The sequence below is a fragment of the Lissotriton vulgaris genome, chromosome 2_1 (genome assembly GCF_964263255.1).
Source record: "Lissotriton vulgaris chromosome 2_1, aLisVul1.2, whole genome shotgun sequence".
Lineage (NCBI taxonomy): Eukaryota > Metazoa > Chordata > Amphibia > Caudata > Salamandridae > Lissotriton > Lissotriton vulgaris.
This window is the reverse complement of record NC_141687.1, coordinates 1071836858-1071854489: the sequence shown is the minus strand read 5'-3', so window position 1 is coordinate 1071854489 and position 17632 is coordinate 1071836858. Positions and strand designations below refer to the sequence as shown.

At 46.5% G+C, this 17632-nt stretch overlaps 1 protein-coding gene across 2 annotated transcripts in view; it reads right to left on the bottom strand.

Moving 5' to 3' along the window:
- DRC12 (dynein regulatory complex subunit 12 homolog) overlaps nt 1–17632 on the bottom strand; it is a 106527-nt gene that overhangs the window by 69673 nt on the left and 19222 nt on the right. The window contains exon 1 of one of the 2 annotated variants that reach the window (XM_086958772.1): nt 8108–8208. The exons of the other annotated variant lie outside the window; for it this stretch is intronic. The gene's annotated coding sequence lies outside the window, so the exon portion shown is untranslated. Of the gene's footprint in view, nt 1–8107; nt 8209–17632 lie in introns of those variants that run through there. 2 annotated transcript variants of the gene reach the window in all.

Genomic DNA, 17632 nt, shown 5'->3' with positions numbered 1-17632 from the left:
GTGCCTTTGCTATGTCTCAAGATATATGCTCCAGTGGTTTTTACGAAAATTTACTTTAAAAAAATATATATTGGGCTACATTGGGCTATATATAGGTTAGAGCCCAAATGTAGCCCAATGTAGCCCAATGTAGCCCAAAGATGGCCACCAGAGACAAAAAAAAACAAATGTAGCCCAAATATCAGCCAGATGTAGCCCAACTATAGCCCAATGACAGAATGTCCCAGAGTGTTCTAAAGAACAACTAGAGCGCTAACAGTCTTACTTATAAAGTGAAACTTATAGTTAGGAATTAGCATTTAAAAAACCTTTGAAATTCACTGAAAAAACCATAGGTTTCACACCAGTTATAGTTAGGAATTAGCATTTAAAAAACCTAAGAAATTCACTGAAAAAACCATAGGTTTCACACCAGTTATAGTTAGGAATTAGCATTTAATAAACCTATTAAATTCACTGAAAAAACCATAGGTGTTACACCAGTTATAGTTAGCTGGAAATTTTACTGACATAAAACCATTGAAATTCCCACGTTATAGTTAGTTGGACTCACTATAACTTGCGCGCCTGCAATGCACTGCTGATGACGTCACATATTACATCACTCATGACATGGTCAGTGACATCACTCATGACATCACTGATGACACCATCCAGTGAATGTGTGTCTTTCTGAAAAATAAATATGTTTTATATATGTATATGTAAAGGTCGATGGAAAAATAAATGTTGAAATAAGTGTCTTAATGTATGTTTTTTTATATGTGTGTGTTAGTGAGTGAATGACTGTCTCACTAGTGTCTTTATCAGTAACTACATATGTTTTAATCTAGTATATGTGAGTATTGATGTATATAAGTGAGTATTTGTGAGAGTGAGAGATTGAAAGAGTTCCTGTTTAAATAAGTATGTGTTTCTATAAGTGATTGTTTAAGAGAGTAAGTATGTGTACGTTTCCTTAGAAGTAAGGTGGTAGTGTGTGTATAGTTGTATATGCAAATAAATGGATGTTCAATAGTTTATTTGCATGTGTGAGTATGTGTGTGAGTAACCTTTGGATGACTGTCGGTGTGTAACAGGATGTACAGGTGTATCACTACATATGATGAATGAGTATATGTATGAGTGACTATATAGAACTGTTGGTGAATAAGTGGATGTGTATATAGATGGTGGAATTACTGAATTGGTTGTTGTAACTGGTATGTGTATCTCCATTTTTTTCAAAATGTTAGTTTCTATTTTTAAATATGTGTTTCAAGGGTTACATTACACTGAAAGGAGGTCTGTCACTCTGTCACAAGGATGGTGTCATCAGTGATGTCATGAGTGATGTCACTGACCATGTGACTGAAGATTAGAGGCTTCGGCTCTTTAGCTCTTTAGCGTTTTAGATTACACTTACGCTAGAAGTTCTTGATTGTGGGTTCTAACTGTCACTTTAATTATTATTTGTAGGTGTCGTGATTGATTTGGACTAACGCCTAAATCTCGCCCCTGGTCTATATATATATAAAAACGTATTACTGGAAATATAAAACGAATTACTGGTGATAACAACAGCATTTATAGGTAGGTGGAATGACATGGGGTGTCACTTTGCATCTTGTAGTGAAGTGAGCTATGGGTGACTTGATACTTATGGTTGTTTCTTTGTTCAGACATTAGGTTTATGCAGTGCATAACCTCATGACTTCCGGCTGGAGGTCCTGGGTAAGCCCTTTTGCTTTCCAGATTTTGTGTGTGTAATGTGTGTAATTTAGTGTGCTTATGGTGATGGCACGTTATGATGGTGGCCTTTGGTGTTGGTGGATAGTTTAAGTCTCACACTTATGGTGTGTGTCACAGGTTCAGTTTCAATTTTCTTTGGACTGGGTGGATGATGCCATTGGGGCAAGGCCTTAGTATTTATATGTATATTTGGTTTTTAGATTAATATGTGCAGCGCATGGTCCTGAAGATGGTCCTATGGATTGTTTCAACCAACTAAGGACCGAAACGTCGACGCCTGGCAACGTTTTGCTCATTTCTGTTTCATTATTTGATTACTAAATGATTGTATAGCGATAAGTATTGTTTTGGACATGATATTTACTGTTTCATGTATATAGCAAAAGTTGCCTGATACTACTGAGATTTTTTTTTGCCAACATAGTAGTATTTCTGTTGCCATATTTTAGATTTGTGTACGAAAAAAGATATAAGAAATATTTTGAGTAATAAAAAACAGCTTAAATCTGTTTTCCTTGCTCTTGTTTAACTATTGACCACTTCTGTGGCAACATTGTAATCCATTAAATAGAGTTGAAATAACTCCTACAGGGACAACTGTTAAATTGTTATTGATAATACCCAGTCCCTTTGGGAATATTGGGTGGCTCTGTTGTATGTAAACTTAGCTCAAATATTGCAGCAAAAATTATTATTATGCATTGACAATGTGTATATTTTTAAGGATTACTTTGGAATAAGACTATTGATACATTGTTGTAGTGACTTTTTGACAAAGCCAAAAGGTCAGTTTGATATAGGTTGATATGCTGACTCTTTGCTAAAGCCAAGAAGGGAGCTTTTTATATTTTGGCATTCTGACTCTTTGAAAAAACTAATAGGTCTGCCTTACTTAAAATATTATCTCTTTATATTGGTACGGTACATTAAAGAAAACCTCAGAAATTCACTGAAAAAAACTAAGCTTAAGTGATGTCAAATTTAGATCTGTTGATATCTTACTTTACATTAAAAAAATCTAAGAAATGTATTGAAAGAAAACAAAGGTTAATGTAACGTTACAGTTAGGGGAAACTGTCAGTTAAAAGGTAAAGTTTTAAATTAAACAAAAACCCTCTGAAATTCACCAGTTATAGTTAACTGAAGTAAATATAACTTGCTCTATGAAGTAACCATAACATTGTGCCCTCACCGTGCACTGCCTATACCCTCACATATTACATCACTCATGACATGTTCAATCACAGCATTGATAACTTCACTGAGGACATCTGAAGTGATGTAATTTCTGACAACACTGTGGATGGGTGGGGCGAGTTATAGTTACTGTATTGCAAGAGTTATAGTTTCTTCAGTTGTGTGTGTGTATATATATATATATATATATATATATATATATATATATATATATATATACATTTAAAAAATCAATCAATCAATCAATCAATCACTGCATTTCTAAAGCGCGCTACATACCCGTGAGGGTCTCAAGGTGCTGGGGGGAGGGCGGCCGCTACTGATCGAAGAGCCAGGTCTTGAGAAGTCTTTTGAAGGCCAGCAGGTCCTGAGTCTGTCATAGGCTGGTAGGAAGAGTGTTCCAGGTCTTGGTGGCGAGGTAGGAGAAGGATCTTCCGCTGGTGGTGGTTTCCGGATACGAGGAACTGAGGCGAGGGCGAGGTTGGCTGAGCGGAGGCATCGGGTGGGGGTGTGGAAGCTGAGTCGGTTGTTGAGGTATGTAGGGCCGGTGTTGTGTAGTGCTTTGTGTGCGTGGATGAGGAGTTTGAAGGTGATCCTCTTGTTGACGGGGAGCCAGTGCAGGCCTCTCAGGTGGGGTGTGATGTGGCTGCGTCGGGAGACGTCGAGGATCAGTCGTGCCGAGGCGTTCTGGATTTGTTGTAATCGTTTAAGGAGCTTGGTTGTTGTTCCTGAGTAGAGGGCGTTTCCGTAGTCGAGTCTGCTGGTGACGAGGGCCTAGGTGACGGTTTTTCTCATGTCGGGGGGGATCCATTTGAAGATTCTGCAGAGCATTCGGAGGGTGTTGAAGCAGGACGCGGAGACGGCGTTGACTTGCCTGGTCATGGAGAGGGTGGAGTCGAGGATGACCCCCAGGTTGCGTGCGTGGTCTGTGGGTTCCGGGGCTGAGCCTAGTGATGTGGGCCACCAAGAGTCGTCCCAGGCTGATGGGGTGGGTCCGAGAATGAGGACCTCCGTCTTGTCTGAATTCAGCTTCAGTCTGCTGTCCTTCATCCAGTCGGCTACGGCCTTCATTCCTCTGTGGAGGTTGGCTTTGGCGGTGTGGGGGTCTTCGGTGAGGGATATGATCAGCTGGGTGTCTTCGGCGTAGGAGATGATGTTGAGGTTGTGTTGTCGTGCGACGTGGGCGAGCGGTGCCATGTAGATATTGAACAGCGTCGGGTTGAGGGAGGATCCCTGTGGGACGCCGCAGATGATCTCAGTGGTTTTTGAGTGGAAGGGTGGGAGGCGGACGCTCTGGGTTCTGCCGGAGAGGAAGGATGTTGTCCAGGCCAGGGCCTTCTCTTGAATTCCGGCGTCATGGAGGCGTGCTGATAGGGTGCGGTGGCAGACTGTGTCAAAGGCTGCTGAGAGGTCCAGGAGGATGAGGCGGCTGTTTCTCCCTTGTCCATCAGGATCCTGATGTCGTCAGTGGCGGCGATGAGGGCGGCCTCGGTGTTGTGGTTGCTGCGAAAACCGGATTGGGAGGGGTCCAGGATGTTGTTGTCTTCGAGGTAGCGGGTTAGCTGTTTGTTGACGATCTTCTCTGTCACTTTTGCTGGGAACGGGAGCAGGGAGATGGGCCGGAAGTTCTTGAGGTCCTTGGGGTCCGCCTTGGGTTTCTTCAGAAGGGCGTTGATCTCGGCGTGCTTCCAGCTTTCCGAGAAGGTTGCTGTCTCGAAGGAGCTGTTGATTGTTTTCCGGAGGTGGGGTGCGATGGTTGTGCTGGCTTTGTTGAAGACGTGGTGAGGGCAAGGGTCGGTTGGGGATCCGGAGTGGATGGAGTTCATGGTTTTGACGGTGTCTTCGTCGCTGACGTGGGACCAGGTGGTCAGGTGGCTCGTGCAGGTGGTGGTCGCAGGAGTGGTGGACTCGGTGGCTGGTGCGGGGGTGGCGGTATTGAAGCTGTTGTGGATGTCGGCGATCTTGCGGTGGAAGAAGGTGGCCAGGGAGTTGCACAGGTCTTGTGATGGTGGGATGTCGTTGGTGTTGGAGCTGGGGTTGGAGAGTTCTTTCACGATGCTGAAGAGCTCTTTGGTGTTGTGTGTGTTGTTGTCTAGTGGGTCCTTGAAGTCGGTCCTCTTGGCGGTTCTGATGAGTTGGTGGTGTCTGCGGGTGGCGCTTTTGTGGGCTGTGTGGTTGTCTGGTGTTCGGTCGTGGAGCCATGTTTTTTCCAGCTTCCGACAGGTGCGCTTGGAGATCCGGAGGTCTTTGGTGAACCAGGCGGCTTTCCTGGTGGTGTGGTTGGTTGTGGGGGTCTTGAGAGGGGCGAGGGTGTTGGCGCAATCGTTGATCCATTGAAGTTGGTTGCAGCGGTGTCTGGGTCAGTGGGGTCGGCGGGTGGTCTCAGGGCGAGGGTGGTAGTCAGTTGGTCCTTGGTGACCTTGCCCCAGCAGTGGCGTGGTAGCTGTTGGGAGCGGTGGTGTGTGGTGGGTTTCCTGAAGGTGAAGTGGACGCATCTGTGGTCGGTCCAGTGGGGTTCGGTGGTGTGGTTGAAGGAGACGTAGGGGCTTGTGGAGAAGATGGGGTCTAGCGTGTGTCCGGCGGCGTGGGTGGGTGTTGTCACGAGTTTGAGTTTGAGTCCGAGGTTGGCAAGGTTGTCGATCAGGGCGGTGGAGTTGGCATCGTTGTTCTTCTTGAGGTGGAAGTTCAGGTCCCCGAGGAGGATGTAGTCCGTGGAGGCGAGGGCGTGGGTACTGGCGAGGTCGGCGATGGTGTCGTTGAACTGTGGTCATGGTCCGGGAGGTCTGTAGTAAGTATGAGCGGAAAATCCGTTCCGCTCGCGGATTTTGCGAATTTTCGGTAAATTCGCGATCCGCGAACTCCCGCGAATTTACCGAGAATTCGCAAATCCGCGAGCGGCGGATTTTTCCGGGGGCAAAAGTTGAAGCCTGGCCTGTTGTAACTATTTTAGGATGGCGCCGGCAAGCTGCCAGCGCCATCCTAAAATAGTTACTAAGTTAGCTTCAACAGGAAGCTCTAATAGATAAAATAAAGCAGGTGCTCGATTTTATCTATTAGAGCTTCCTGTTGAAGCTAATTTAGTAAGTATTTTAGGATGGCGCTGGCAGCTTGCCGGCGCCATCCTAAAATATTTACCATGCCCTTCCTGTGACTCATTCATCAGCCCAAAAACAATTGTGAGCGTCGTCGAGGCAGGTGTGCCTTCTTCACAAATCTACCGTGGAAAATCAGCTGTGATGCTGGATAGAGGCTTTTGCATCCGTGACTTTCACGAGCGCAATACCCGTGCTGTTTCTGTGACCAGGAGCTTATTTCTCTTCATCTGCTGAACTGATCTTTCTCTGACCTTTTATACACACTAGAAGCATGTGTGAACTCACATGGTAGCCCTGCCCGTTTGGCCCAGCCCACACACTCGCGGTTTGCACCGTCTTCCCGCCATTCACCCACTATGATGGACAGCTCACTCAAGGGACCCCTGCGCCCTTCGGGGCGATTGCATAGTAACACACACACGGTCGCTCGAACTAGTTGATGCTCAAATTCAGTGACTCATTCATTAGCCCAAAAACAATCATGAGCGTCTTCGAGGCTGGACAGGTGTGCCTCTTCCCAAATCTACCGTGGAAAATCAGCTGTGATGCTGGGTAGAGGGCGGCCTTTGCAGGGTCGCTCGAACTAGTTGATGCTCAAAATCAGTGACTCATTCATTAGCCCAAAAACAATCATGAGCGTCTTCGAGGCTGGACAGGTGTGCCTCTCCCCAAATCTACCGTGGAAAATCAGCTGTGATGCTGGGTAGAGGGCGGCCTTTGCATGGTCGCTCGAACTAGTTGATGCTCAAAATCAGTGACTCATTCATTAGCCCAAAAACAATCATGAGCGTCTTCGAGGCGGGACAGGTGTGCCTCTTCCCAAATCTACTGTGGAAAATCAGCTGTGATGCTGGGTAGAGGCCTTTGCATCCTTGACTTTCATGAGCGCAATCCCCGTGCTGTTCCTGTGACCAGGAGCTTCTTTCTCTTCATATAATTGTGTTCGCACGGGTTGCTGCAAGTTCGCACGTGTTTTGTACAATTTCGCAATTTGCGAAATTGTACAAAACCCTTGCGAACTTGCAGAAACCCGTGCGAACATAAAAAAAAAGTCCGCAAATTCGCGAGAATTCGCGGATTTTGCGGATTGCGAGTTCGCAAATCCGCAAAATCCGCGAACGCGAGATTCGCAAAATTCGCCCATACTTAGTCTGTAGACGAGTGTTCCTCTGAGGGTGGTGTTGGGGTCGGTGTGGATCTGGAAGTGCATGTGCTCGGCGGTGGTGAGGGTGTCGTCGGTGTTGGTCGAGACTCTGAGGGTGTCCTTGTGGATGATGGCGATTCCCCCTCCCACTCCGTTGGTGCGGTCTCTGCGGGAGATTTTGTAGCCCTGTGGGATGGCTATGGCGATGTCTGGTGCTGAGGTGGCGTTTAGCCAGGTCTCCGTCAGGAAGGCGACGTCAGGGGCGGTGGAGTCTAGGAGGTCCCAGAGTTCGATGGCGTGCTTGCGAGCGGACCGGGTGTTGAGGAGTATGCAGCGGAGGTGGTTGGGTTCTCTGGTTGGTGGTTTGCAGGGCTGGATGCTGGTGAATCTGCAGTTCCGGCAGGTGAAGGGTCCTTGGGTGCACTTCGGGGTGGCCTGGCAGCAGGGGTGGTCTCGTCCGGTGTTGAGTGCGCGGAGGGTGCTGGAATCGTAGTGCAGTCTGGCGTTGCGGGGGCGCGGGGTCCAGGGGTTCTGGCGTTGGCCTGGTGCAGACGGGCTTGCCTTCGGTGCGCCAGCGGCGCATCCGCTGCGCTTACACGCGTTGACCTCCATAAGAGGCGAAGTGGGAGGGATGAGCAGCTGGGAGGCGGGAGCGGGGGGGCCAATGGGCGAGGGACACGAGGCAAGGGGGCGGGCTGCAGGGGAGCAGTGGCGGGAAGCGGGGGGCAGGGGGGAAAGGAGGGCAGTGGCGCGAAAAAGGAGCACCTAGAGCAGACAACAAGAATGAGTACAAGCACAAAGAAGGCAAAGACAAAACCACAGTATGGGGAAAGAAACAATGCAAGGCACAATTCGAATGAGTACAGAGTACAAAGAAGGCAGGGACAAAATTACAGTGTGGGAAAGAAACATTGCAAGACACAGTGAGAGTGGCAGTCACCAGGGACGGCGAATCCTCGGTCAGCGGCAGCAGCGGGGAGACACGGGCACCCAGGAGGAGGCGTGGGGAGTGACCCGAGGTCACAAAAAATTACTTTCCAACCTGCAAAGTAGACACTTGAGATATAAAACCATGTGATGTAAAGGCACAAAGACAATCCTGATGTAATGACCATGATATAATGACCTTTGAAGTAACAACTGACATTCTGAGAGGAAGTTCTCCCCAAAGCTCAGAGTAGCACAAGACACACAAGCACAGGGGTGAGAGGAATCTCTCTGGGGAGCTTTGCAGCAACACATGTCATACTCACAGGAAGAGAGAGATAGATTCCTCTAGACACAAGTCATACAAACACAAGGGGTACAGAGGAGCTCCATCCAGTGTGTATCTTAAAATAAGACGTCCAAGCACAGAAAGGTTAAAGGGAGCTCCCGGTAGGACTTGCAGTAACTCAACATACACAGTGTAGGGTGAGAGGAGGCTCCCTGCAGAGCATCCAGTATTGCAAACTATACAGGCACACTGTGAGGAGGGGCTCAGGTAAAAGCTTTCTATGACAAGTAATCCAGTTACAAAATGGCAGTGGCATAGCTAAGGGAGAAATCTGTAGCCAGCATAACCCCCCCTCCCCTCCTCATTGCAGCCATCGCGGGGCGGCAAATGCAGGAACCGCCACAGGCGGCCACAGGGCTAGCTACGCCACTGCAGTATGGTGTGAGGGAGCTCCTTGCAGAGCTTACGGTAACCTATCATACATATGGGCGGAGGGAAGCTGCCTGCAGATCTTACAGTAACACAAGTCATAGTGGCATAATATGAGATAGAGCTCCCTGCAGAGCTTAGCGTGACCTCAAGTCTCACCCTCAAGGAGTGAGACATATAAACAGGAAGTTCTGGTTGCGATCTCAAGAGAATAAATGTCACAAGGGTAACAAGGGATGGTACTTGAACTTTAATAGCAACCCTAAGCAGAGCTGTTACTTTGTGTGAAGCAGCTCCTGGGTTGACTGAGGCTTGAGGAAGCAATCCCACCATAGTGGGAGTCCTCCTACAGACCCCTTCAGTTGACAAAGCTACTTTGTAAACATTAGAGTGCCAGTCCACTACTTTTGTAAGGCATGGGTTTATGTTACTGCATTGCTGGCATTATTTAATTCCCATTTATTTTGATTTTTATATCCATTCCCTGATGTCTCTTCTTGTGTGTGTCTGTCAAAGTTTGTGTGAAATCACTTCCTGCAATGAATTGTATTGTAATTGAATTATATATACCCTGCTACCACTAACGGGCGCTAGAAGCACTTTACACCTGGTAGCACACTTCTCTGGAACCCAGGGTTAGTGGTTAATTCAGTGTAATTGTTAGTCATTGGGATTGGTCTTGTGCTCTCAAGGATACCAGTCCATGCTTTTACTCCAGTGTCCTTATAGTGGATTAAATTAGTTGGAGTTAAGTGCGATCATTAGTGGGTTAGGGTTGGTATATGGGATCATGCCGACGCTAATTGGGCTCAGTAGCTGTGCTAAAGGAGATTAGGGATAGCTTGGCTGTAGGTTGTGACTTTCAAAGCAGGACCGGTTGTGATGTTTTTAGATGAGGTTTTGGCAATTTGCAGAAATACAAAAATAAATATTAAGGCAAACATGCACGTGCCTTATAATATTCCGTACTCAGCAAGAGGAAGCATATAGATGATGGATGGCAAGTAGAGTGTCATTCAAAGGAAAAAAGGAGAGACGACAATTGGAAGTTTGAAGTCAAGGCCAAACTTTTTATACAGGGTTTTCAGTATATAGAGTAGAGTTTTGATAAAGTGTACACTCTAAGGATGCAAAACTGTAGGAAGAAACATAATTATTTGTGTGTGAGCTAGTACTATATAAGGCACTTTAGATAGGCCCTATAATCAGGTGAACAGTCAGTCTTCTGGTAGGCTATTGAAAGACCACTGCTTCAACTCAAAGGTTCGAAGCGTAAATTAATGAAACAAAGAAACTGAGCAAAACTGCCAGTTTTATCCAACTGGGATACTGGGAGGGTGTGCAGGACTAATGACTGTGAGGAGGTAGACAATAACTTGGAATAATGAAGCTTACCGGTAAGTAATGCCAGCATTACCTCCTCGTCAATCTCACTCTCCACAGTGAACCTTATGAACAAATACCAAAGCTGGACAAAATTGCCCTTAGCACACCAATGAACAGGACACATTCAGATCCTGATACACCCAGTGGATTAATTTTATTTCTGGAAAAAGAAAGACCACTTAAGATTCTCCGAAAGAAGAGATAATGTCTACAATATGCAGCTTAAAATGAGAAATGAAAGTAACAGGTAAAGCCAACGTTGCTGCTGCAACACAGTTTTTCAAACATGCTCCTTTAAAAGCAGCCCACGTTGAAGAAACCCCTCTGTTGCACCAAAGAAGGAAGATGAGTTCCTGCATAGACTAGGATAAGGAAATAGCTGTTTTCACCCTTCTGCTAAAAGAGGAAGTAGAGGGTTTATGGCCTTTCCTTGCAATACCAAAAGCTACAAAAAAAGCATCTGTTTTCCTGAAAGAGGATGTTCTATTCCGGTAACTAGATAATGATCTCTGGCAGTCGTGGGTGTACTACAATCTCTCCTGGTCCAAAGACATGGACAGGAAAAATACAGGGAGGACTACATCCTGCGAAACATGAAAAGATGTAGAAATTTTTGGATCAAAAGAAGGCACCTTCTGGAATTCTGACTAGAAAAAGTAATGCATTGAGAGCAACACAGAGCCATCAATATCTACCGTTCAACCTCCAAGCATTCAGCGCCAAGACGCCTCCGGGCATTCGAGCGCTATATAAACCCAAACTCATAAGAAAAGAAAATCACATCTAACAATAGGTGATTGCTGTCCCTTGCCAACAGGGATGAGAAACTTAGAGGAGGTGAACAAGTTGAAAAACCTAGAAGCAGGAGAACTGCCAGCTGAAACAGGAGAAAGGCAAATAATGCGCATTGCATCTACCGCCCACACCCCAGGCATTGGACGAAGAGAGCAGTGGTTGTTGAGATGAGAATTCTCCTGGGAGGAGAAGAGATCCAACCACGTGATTTCCAGAACAGCCTGCAGGGCCAGGAATGCCTGGGGAGACAGGGACATATCCATTGAATATGGAAAGATTCGACCCAGACTGTCAGCAGGCCCAGTCTCCATTCTTGAAAGACAGACTTCAGAGAGAGCTCAGTGGCTGAGCTTTGCCCATGTGCTCATTCACTCTGCCAACAAATTCAAAGCGGAAACCCTGGAACTCCCAAGATGGTTGATATAGAACCTGTTTACCTGATTGCCTTTTCAAACCAAGACAAATTGATTCTACACATGGGGAGAGGAAGTTAAAAGGGACTTTGAAGACTGCCACTAGTTCTTTCAATTTTGGAAGAGGTCAGTAGCTCCACTTGTGACCAAACCTCTTGAACTGATAGATCACCCAGGGTGCCCCCCACAACTCACGGTTACTGGCACCTTAGGTCTGATTACAGCGGAGCTGGTATTTTACTGAGAGTGCAGTGTGAGTTAAAAACGGCTTGGCGAGGGTCCCAGTACCCGAGGGTAAATTAAATTGTAATAACTAGGCCCCCGTCAGCGGTTAAAATAAGGCTTGGGGATGTTTAAGGGAGGCGAGTTACTACCTCCTACATCCATCAGTTGGTCGACATGTTTCAGCCAGTGCCTTAAACTAAATCTGGCTTTCCTCAGGACCTTTTTAAAATAGAGTGTAGTGCAGGTTAAAAAGGAGTGTAATCCAGGCTATGTGTTACACTCACTAAGGTGTTTCTCTAAGTGTGAGAGGGGATTCCCTTCTCATATATGCCTGCACCGACAACATTGAAGACATAGACAAAACATGTAAGAAGAGGAGAGTCAAATAGGCGTTTTCGCCACATAGTCATATACATAGGAGAAGGAACACAACGAGAAGGGAAAATCTCGGCGGAAGATCAACCTGACTGTGATTCCTTTCAAACCTTCTTCCTTCGGAAGGTACAGGACATCATCTCTGACATCAAGGCACGGCCAACTACAACTATTCTGTCCAGCCAGACTGCTCAGGTGCCATCCATGACTTTGAACAGCTTCCCTCCCATCGACGACAAGTGCCTAGTGGAACTGGTCGGTCAAATTAAATCAGGTTCCAATATAGATCCATGTCCCCCTAAAATTTTTAAAATGGCCCTGCCAGGCATTCAGCCCCAGCTACTGAATCTACTGAATAACTCACTTAAATCAGGATATTTGCCTACCCAGATGAAAGAAGCCAGGGTCTCCCCACTTTTTAAAGAAAGCAGGAACGGACACGACAGCCTTAAAAAATTACAGGCCCATTTCGCAGTTGCCTTTTCTCAGTAAGATCTTAGAAAAGCACGTCCTCAGTACTCTAGCCGGCCATCTGGAAGAATATCATTTCTTCACACCAGGCAGGCTGGTTTCCGGCCCCAACACAGCACAGAACTAGTCATGGCCTCGGTCGCCGATGAGCTGAGAGTCAGGGCAGATAACAAGCAGCCGTGTGCCCTGATTCTATTAGACTTATCGGCGGCCTTCGACGCGGTCTGCCATACCATCCTGCTGGACCGTGTCGCGAAGTTGGGGATCACAGGCCAGGTGCTAAAGTGGCTAGAATCCTTCCTGTCAGGTCGAACCCAGAGAGTGCAGCTAGGAGACCAACTGTCTGAGACCTGCGAAGTGACCTGGGGGGTGCCCCAGGGGTCGGCCTTATCCCCCCTGCTTTTCAATATCTATCTACAACCATTAGTGGAGGAGCTTATGAGTATGAACTGCAAAATTTTTAACTACGCAGATGATACTCAGCTCTTAGTCCGGCTGGACAACACCATTGAGGCCCAGGAATCAGTGAGGAATCTGCTCTCATTCACAGTCAACTGGATGACTAACAATCTGTTGAAAGTGAATGCTGATAAAACAGAGGTGCTGGTGATCAGCAACAAAGAGGATCCCTGGAGTGACCTGTATTGGCCCCCCGAGCTGGGAACCACCCCGTCTCCTGGTACCGTAGTAAAAAGCTTGGGGTTAAGGATTGATGCAGACCTCTCAATGGCCCCTCAAGTCTCTGCTGTCGTCGGATCCTGCATAGGTGTGTTGAGGCAATTGCGAAAGCTAGTTCCCATCTTATCTGCCTCCACCCTGCAATCGATCGTATCCGCCACAGTCATTTCGAGACTCGATTATGGCAATGCCTTATATCTGGGCTTACCACACAAGCTGTTGAGGAAGCTGCAGGTAATACAGAACGACGCAGCCAGGCTGATCCATTCTGTGCCTAGAAACTCGCACGCATCCCCCCCCTGCTTCAGAAGCTGCACTGGCTTCCAGTGAAATTCTGAGTCCAGTTCAAATGTCTCTGTGTGGCCCATAAGGCACTTTTTGGGAAAGCCCCAGAGTACATTAAGCAACGTCTGAAGAGGTACATTCCCGGGAGACCTTTGCGCTCAGGAACAACCTCCAACCTGATTCAACCTAGGTTCAAATTAAAGACCAAAGGAGGCAGGGCCCTGTCTGTGCTTCTCTCGCAGTTGTGGAATGAGCTCCCGTCCACCTTGAAAGAGGAATCGCAGCTTCTACCCTTCAGAAAGAAATTAAAAACGTATCTTTTTAGAAGGGCTTTCATGACATTATAGGAGGTGGAACAACTGAGGTTCTAGGAGCATTAGTGTGTTATGTTTTTGTTCTGGTAAGCGCTTAGAGACCGGCGGTGATAGGCGCTATATAAATACTCCCTAACATAACATAACATAGAATGCCGAATCTACAGTGCTCAGTGAGTAGACTACAGTCGGCAAAAGTGTAATGGCACTGGTGGTACCATTATTGTGATTATCGCAAATAATTGGGGGTGGTGTCGCTAAAACACGGGTATCACACATATGCATGAGATACAAAGTGTGATGGGGCGTAAGTAAACACTCTTACCCTTAGATTTTGCAGCCAATGCTTCCAGGAGTGAAGCGGTAAGGGGTTGACCCTGTAGGGAAATAATGTTGGCCACTGGGAGTTAGAGACCTGTAAGGAGGGAAAAGCTCTTACCCAGAGATTGTTGCTTGGAGGTTGTCATACTCACAGCTTTTCTGGTCAGAGCCTGCATTGTACCTGTTGCACCATCCTCGTACTCCGTTAGAAAGAGCTGGAGTTTCTTGTTCGTTTTTATATGCTTGCTAATTGGATTAACTATCGGCACCTGTAACTGGGAGTAAAAGTAGAAAGACTACCCCGGGCGTGTTCCTAGCTGTCTGCTCATGGGCGGTGGAAAGACACTAGTCTCTAGCACATGAGCGGTGCTGCTTGTGTCTATTGCGCATGAGCGGGGGTGAGACACTAGTTGGTGGAAAGACACTAGTCTCTAGCACATGTGCGGTGCTGCTTGTGTCTATTGCGCATGAGCAGGGGTGAGACACTAGTTATTAGTGCAGGTGCGTCTGCGGGTCTAACACGGTAGAGTATATGTTGTGTTGAAGTATGCAATCTGCCACTATCAATAGTGCGGGCATGGAGTTTCAAGGAGGTGCATTTAGCTCGGGCATAGTGTAATGAATCATCACAGGTTGCTGTAGGAGCTGGAGACTATGGCTGGGTATGGCAACTAGTCACAACCCGATATGGGTTGGGCACGATTAGGGGTGGTAGCCTCAGTTGAGTTGGAGTTCATAAGTCAACTGGGTTGAATGGGTACTAGTAAAGACCTCTGTATAGAGGTTTACGTCAGCATGTGACTGAGTTCCAAGGGATCGCATCGTTCAGGCCATTGATGTGTAAGGAAAGGCGATAGATCCAACGCTGTTCTTTGCTCATCAGTCTTCTTTCATTGTCTAATGCCTGCTCAGGGATTTGTTCGATGACTGTCCATGTGAGGTCATTGGGGGTATGGCCATAGGTCATGAAGTGGTTGGTTAATTTACTGATGTTTTTCTTACACCTAATGGTGCTTCTGTGCTCAGTGACCCTAGTGCGTATTTTGCGGGTGGTCATGCCGATATAGCGGAGATCACAGGAGCAGGTGAGAACGTAAATCACATTACGTGAATTACAGTTGGTGTGGCTGTGTTGTGTCCACACCTTGTTAGGTTCTAGGGTTAGAGTTTTGGTGTGGGTGGTTAAGTGACACACACTGCAATCATTGCAGGGGTAGTGTCCAGTTACTACGCTCTATTTTAGGTCCTGAGGAAAGCCAGATTTAGTTTAAGGCACTGGCTGAAACATGTCGACCAACTGATGGATGTAGGAGGTAGTAACTCGCCTCCCTTAAACATCCCCAAGCCTTATTTTAACCGCTGACGGGGGCCAGTTATTAAAATGTAATTTACCCTCGGGTACTGGGACCCTCGCCAAGCCGTTTGAACTCACACTTCACTTTACACCTCACACTGCACTCTCAGTAAAATACCAGCTCCGCTGTAATAAGGCGTCGCAGCACACCCGGGACACATTAGGTGTCACTGGGTGGGCCCGATGATGAAGCATGCCACCAACCAGGTTGGTGGGTGAGGGCTTCATGAACTCACCAACGAGGTGCCCATGATAAATCTAATCAGAGTCCTAACAATATTGGTCATATTTAAGCTAGTCTCTTTTGATAACACATTCAAAAAAGAAGAACCACTGATTAAGCAATCATCCATGTAGGTAAAAGCAAGATGCCAAGGGCATGAAGATTGCCCACCAGAGGATCTAAGGCCTTTGTGAAGTTTCTTGGGGCTGAAGAATCCCAAGGGGTAGGACGCAAGATGGAAGTGATCTCGGGTGATTAAAAACCTCAGAAATCTTTGGAAATCTATATGCATCACAATGTACAGATAAGCATCTAATAAGTCCAAGGAGGCCAGAAAGGCCTGGGTGGACAAGAGGTATAATCAACTGGATGTTATCATCTTGAACTTCAGATAAGGAAAATGGAGATTTGCCCTTTTCAAGTCCAGAATCTGATGAAAGTGTCCAGAAGTCTTCTGGACCAAGGACTTCAAGGAGTAACATTCTAGGCCCTGCTCCTCTTTCAGGTTGGGTATTATTGCTCCCTTCGCCAAAAGATCTGAGACCTGGAGGCAACTAGGACACTTCAGAACAAGAGTTGGATAGAATAAATATTCTGGAGTGGAAGTGAAGTCTATTCTGTACCCTTCCAACACAATTAGCTGATTGTAAAAGTCTTTTATTGTTGCCCTCTAAACATGGGAGAAGAGAAGTCGTCCTCTCTCCTTTCCAGACTATTCAAGATTTTTGGGAGCGAGGGATGTTGGGGGAGATTGTAGGCTGGATCTGAGATGAGAGGCCACTCATGCCACAACTCCTGCTCCAAAAGGCCTGGTTCCTGCCCCTGAAAAGCCAAATGTTCACTGGAAACTAAATCCCCTGCCTCTATAACAGAGGTCTTTTAACTGTGTGGCTCACTCCCCGGGGGGATTCGTGGATGGTTTACCAAGGGGTGCGCAGATGCCTCTCCAATTACATGTAAATGAAGATGGCCTGAAACTGCGGCCTTATTCATTTGCTGCTTTTCCTGGCTGCCTTCAATTGCACGCAGCCCGGAATGCTGTGAAGGGAGGTCACTGAGTATCAAGAAGTTGGCTAAAAGAAAAGAACTAACTAGTCTGAGTATTTTGTTTTTTCACTGTCAGCTAACTGCATATAAAATAATTAGCAAACTAATTCATTGAAAAATAAAATAAAGTTAAACTAACCCTTAGTACATGTACTCTTATGTTATAAAACTTCAGTTGGCACATACCATCACTACAGATGTGCTGGATGACTGGCAATTCTCCTAATCAATGTTTCAGGAAATTCTCCTTGATAGTCCTGGAGAACCCTGCACTGTAGTATGGTTGTGGACTGAGTGATGCATAACCGTTAATTGTCATCCAGGCGGATTTTCTCTGTGTGAAGGTAGCTTTATCTTCTACTCATGACATACTCCTTATTGTCTTTCGCACAAATTTCTTCCTGCTGGAATGTGTGATTGGGAATTCCCAAGCCTGGCTGAGACCGGTGTTTTTAAGGCACTGATATAGATGTGTACTTGCCGGAGCCACTGTTCCCTGTTGAAGCTCTTGCCAGAGAAGATGGTTTAAACTGTTTACGGTGGTGTTCTTGATCTTACGCCAGCAAGTTATATACGCCCCCTGCCTTGCTAGCTGTTGTTTAATGAGGCCAAATTCTAGCTGGATCTGGGTAGCGGATGCATATGGGGGGATGTTAAGCATAACTCTGTAGGCCCTGATTAGGGTGCTGTCCAGGATATGTGAGCCTCTTCCTTTTAATGTTTCGCTACCGTGTGTACTCATGGGCAGGCTTTTGGCTTGCGCAATCTGAAGGAGTGGAGAGAGCCTGTAAGCTGGAATTTTATTTGCCTCAGAATTATCGCAAGGGTGGCTCCTTTCCTTTTTATTGTCTCTAGCTGTCTTGTAAACTGGCCTCTATTGTCAAAAATTATCTCTAAATATTTGTAGGTTGTTGTATTTTGTATTTGGTGGGG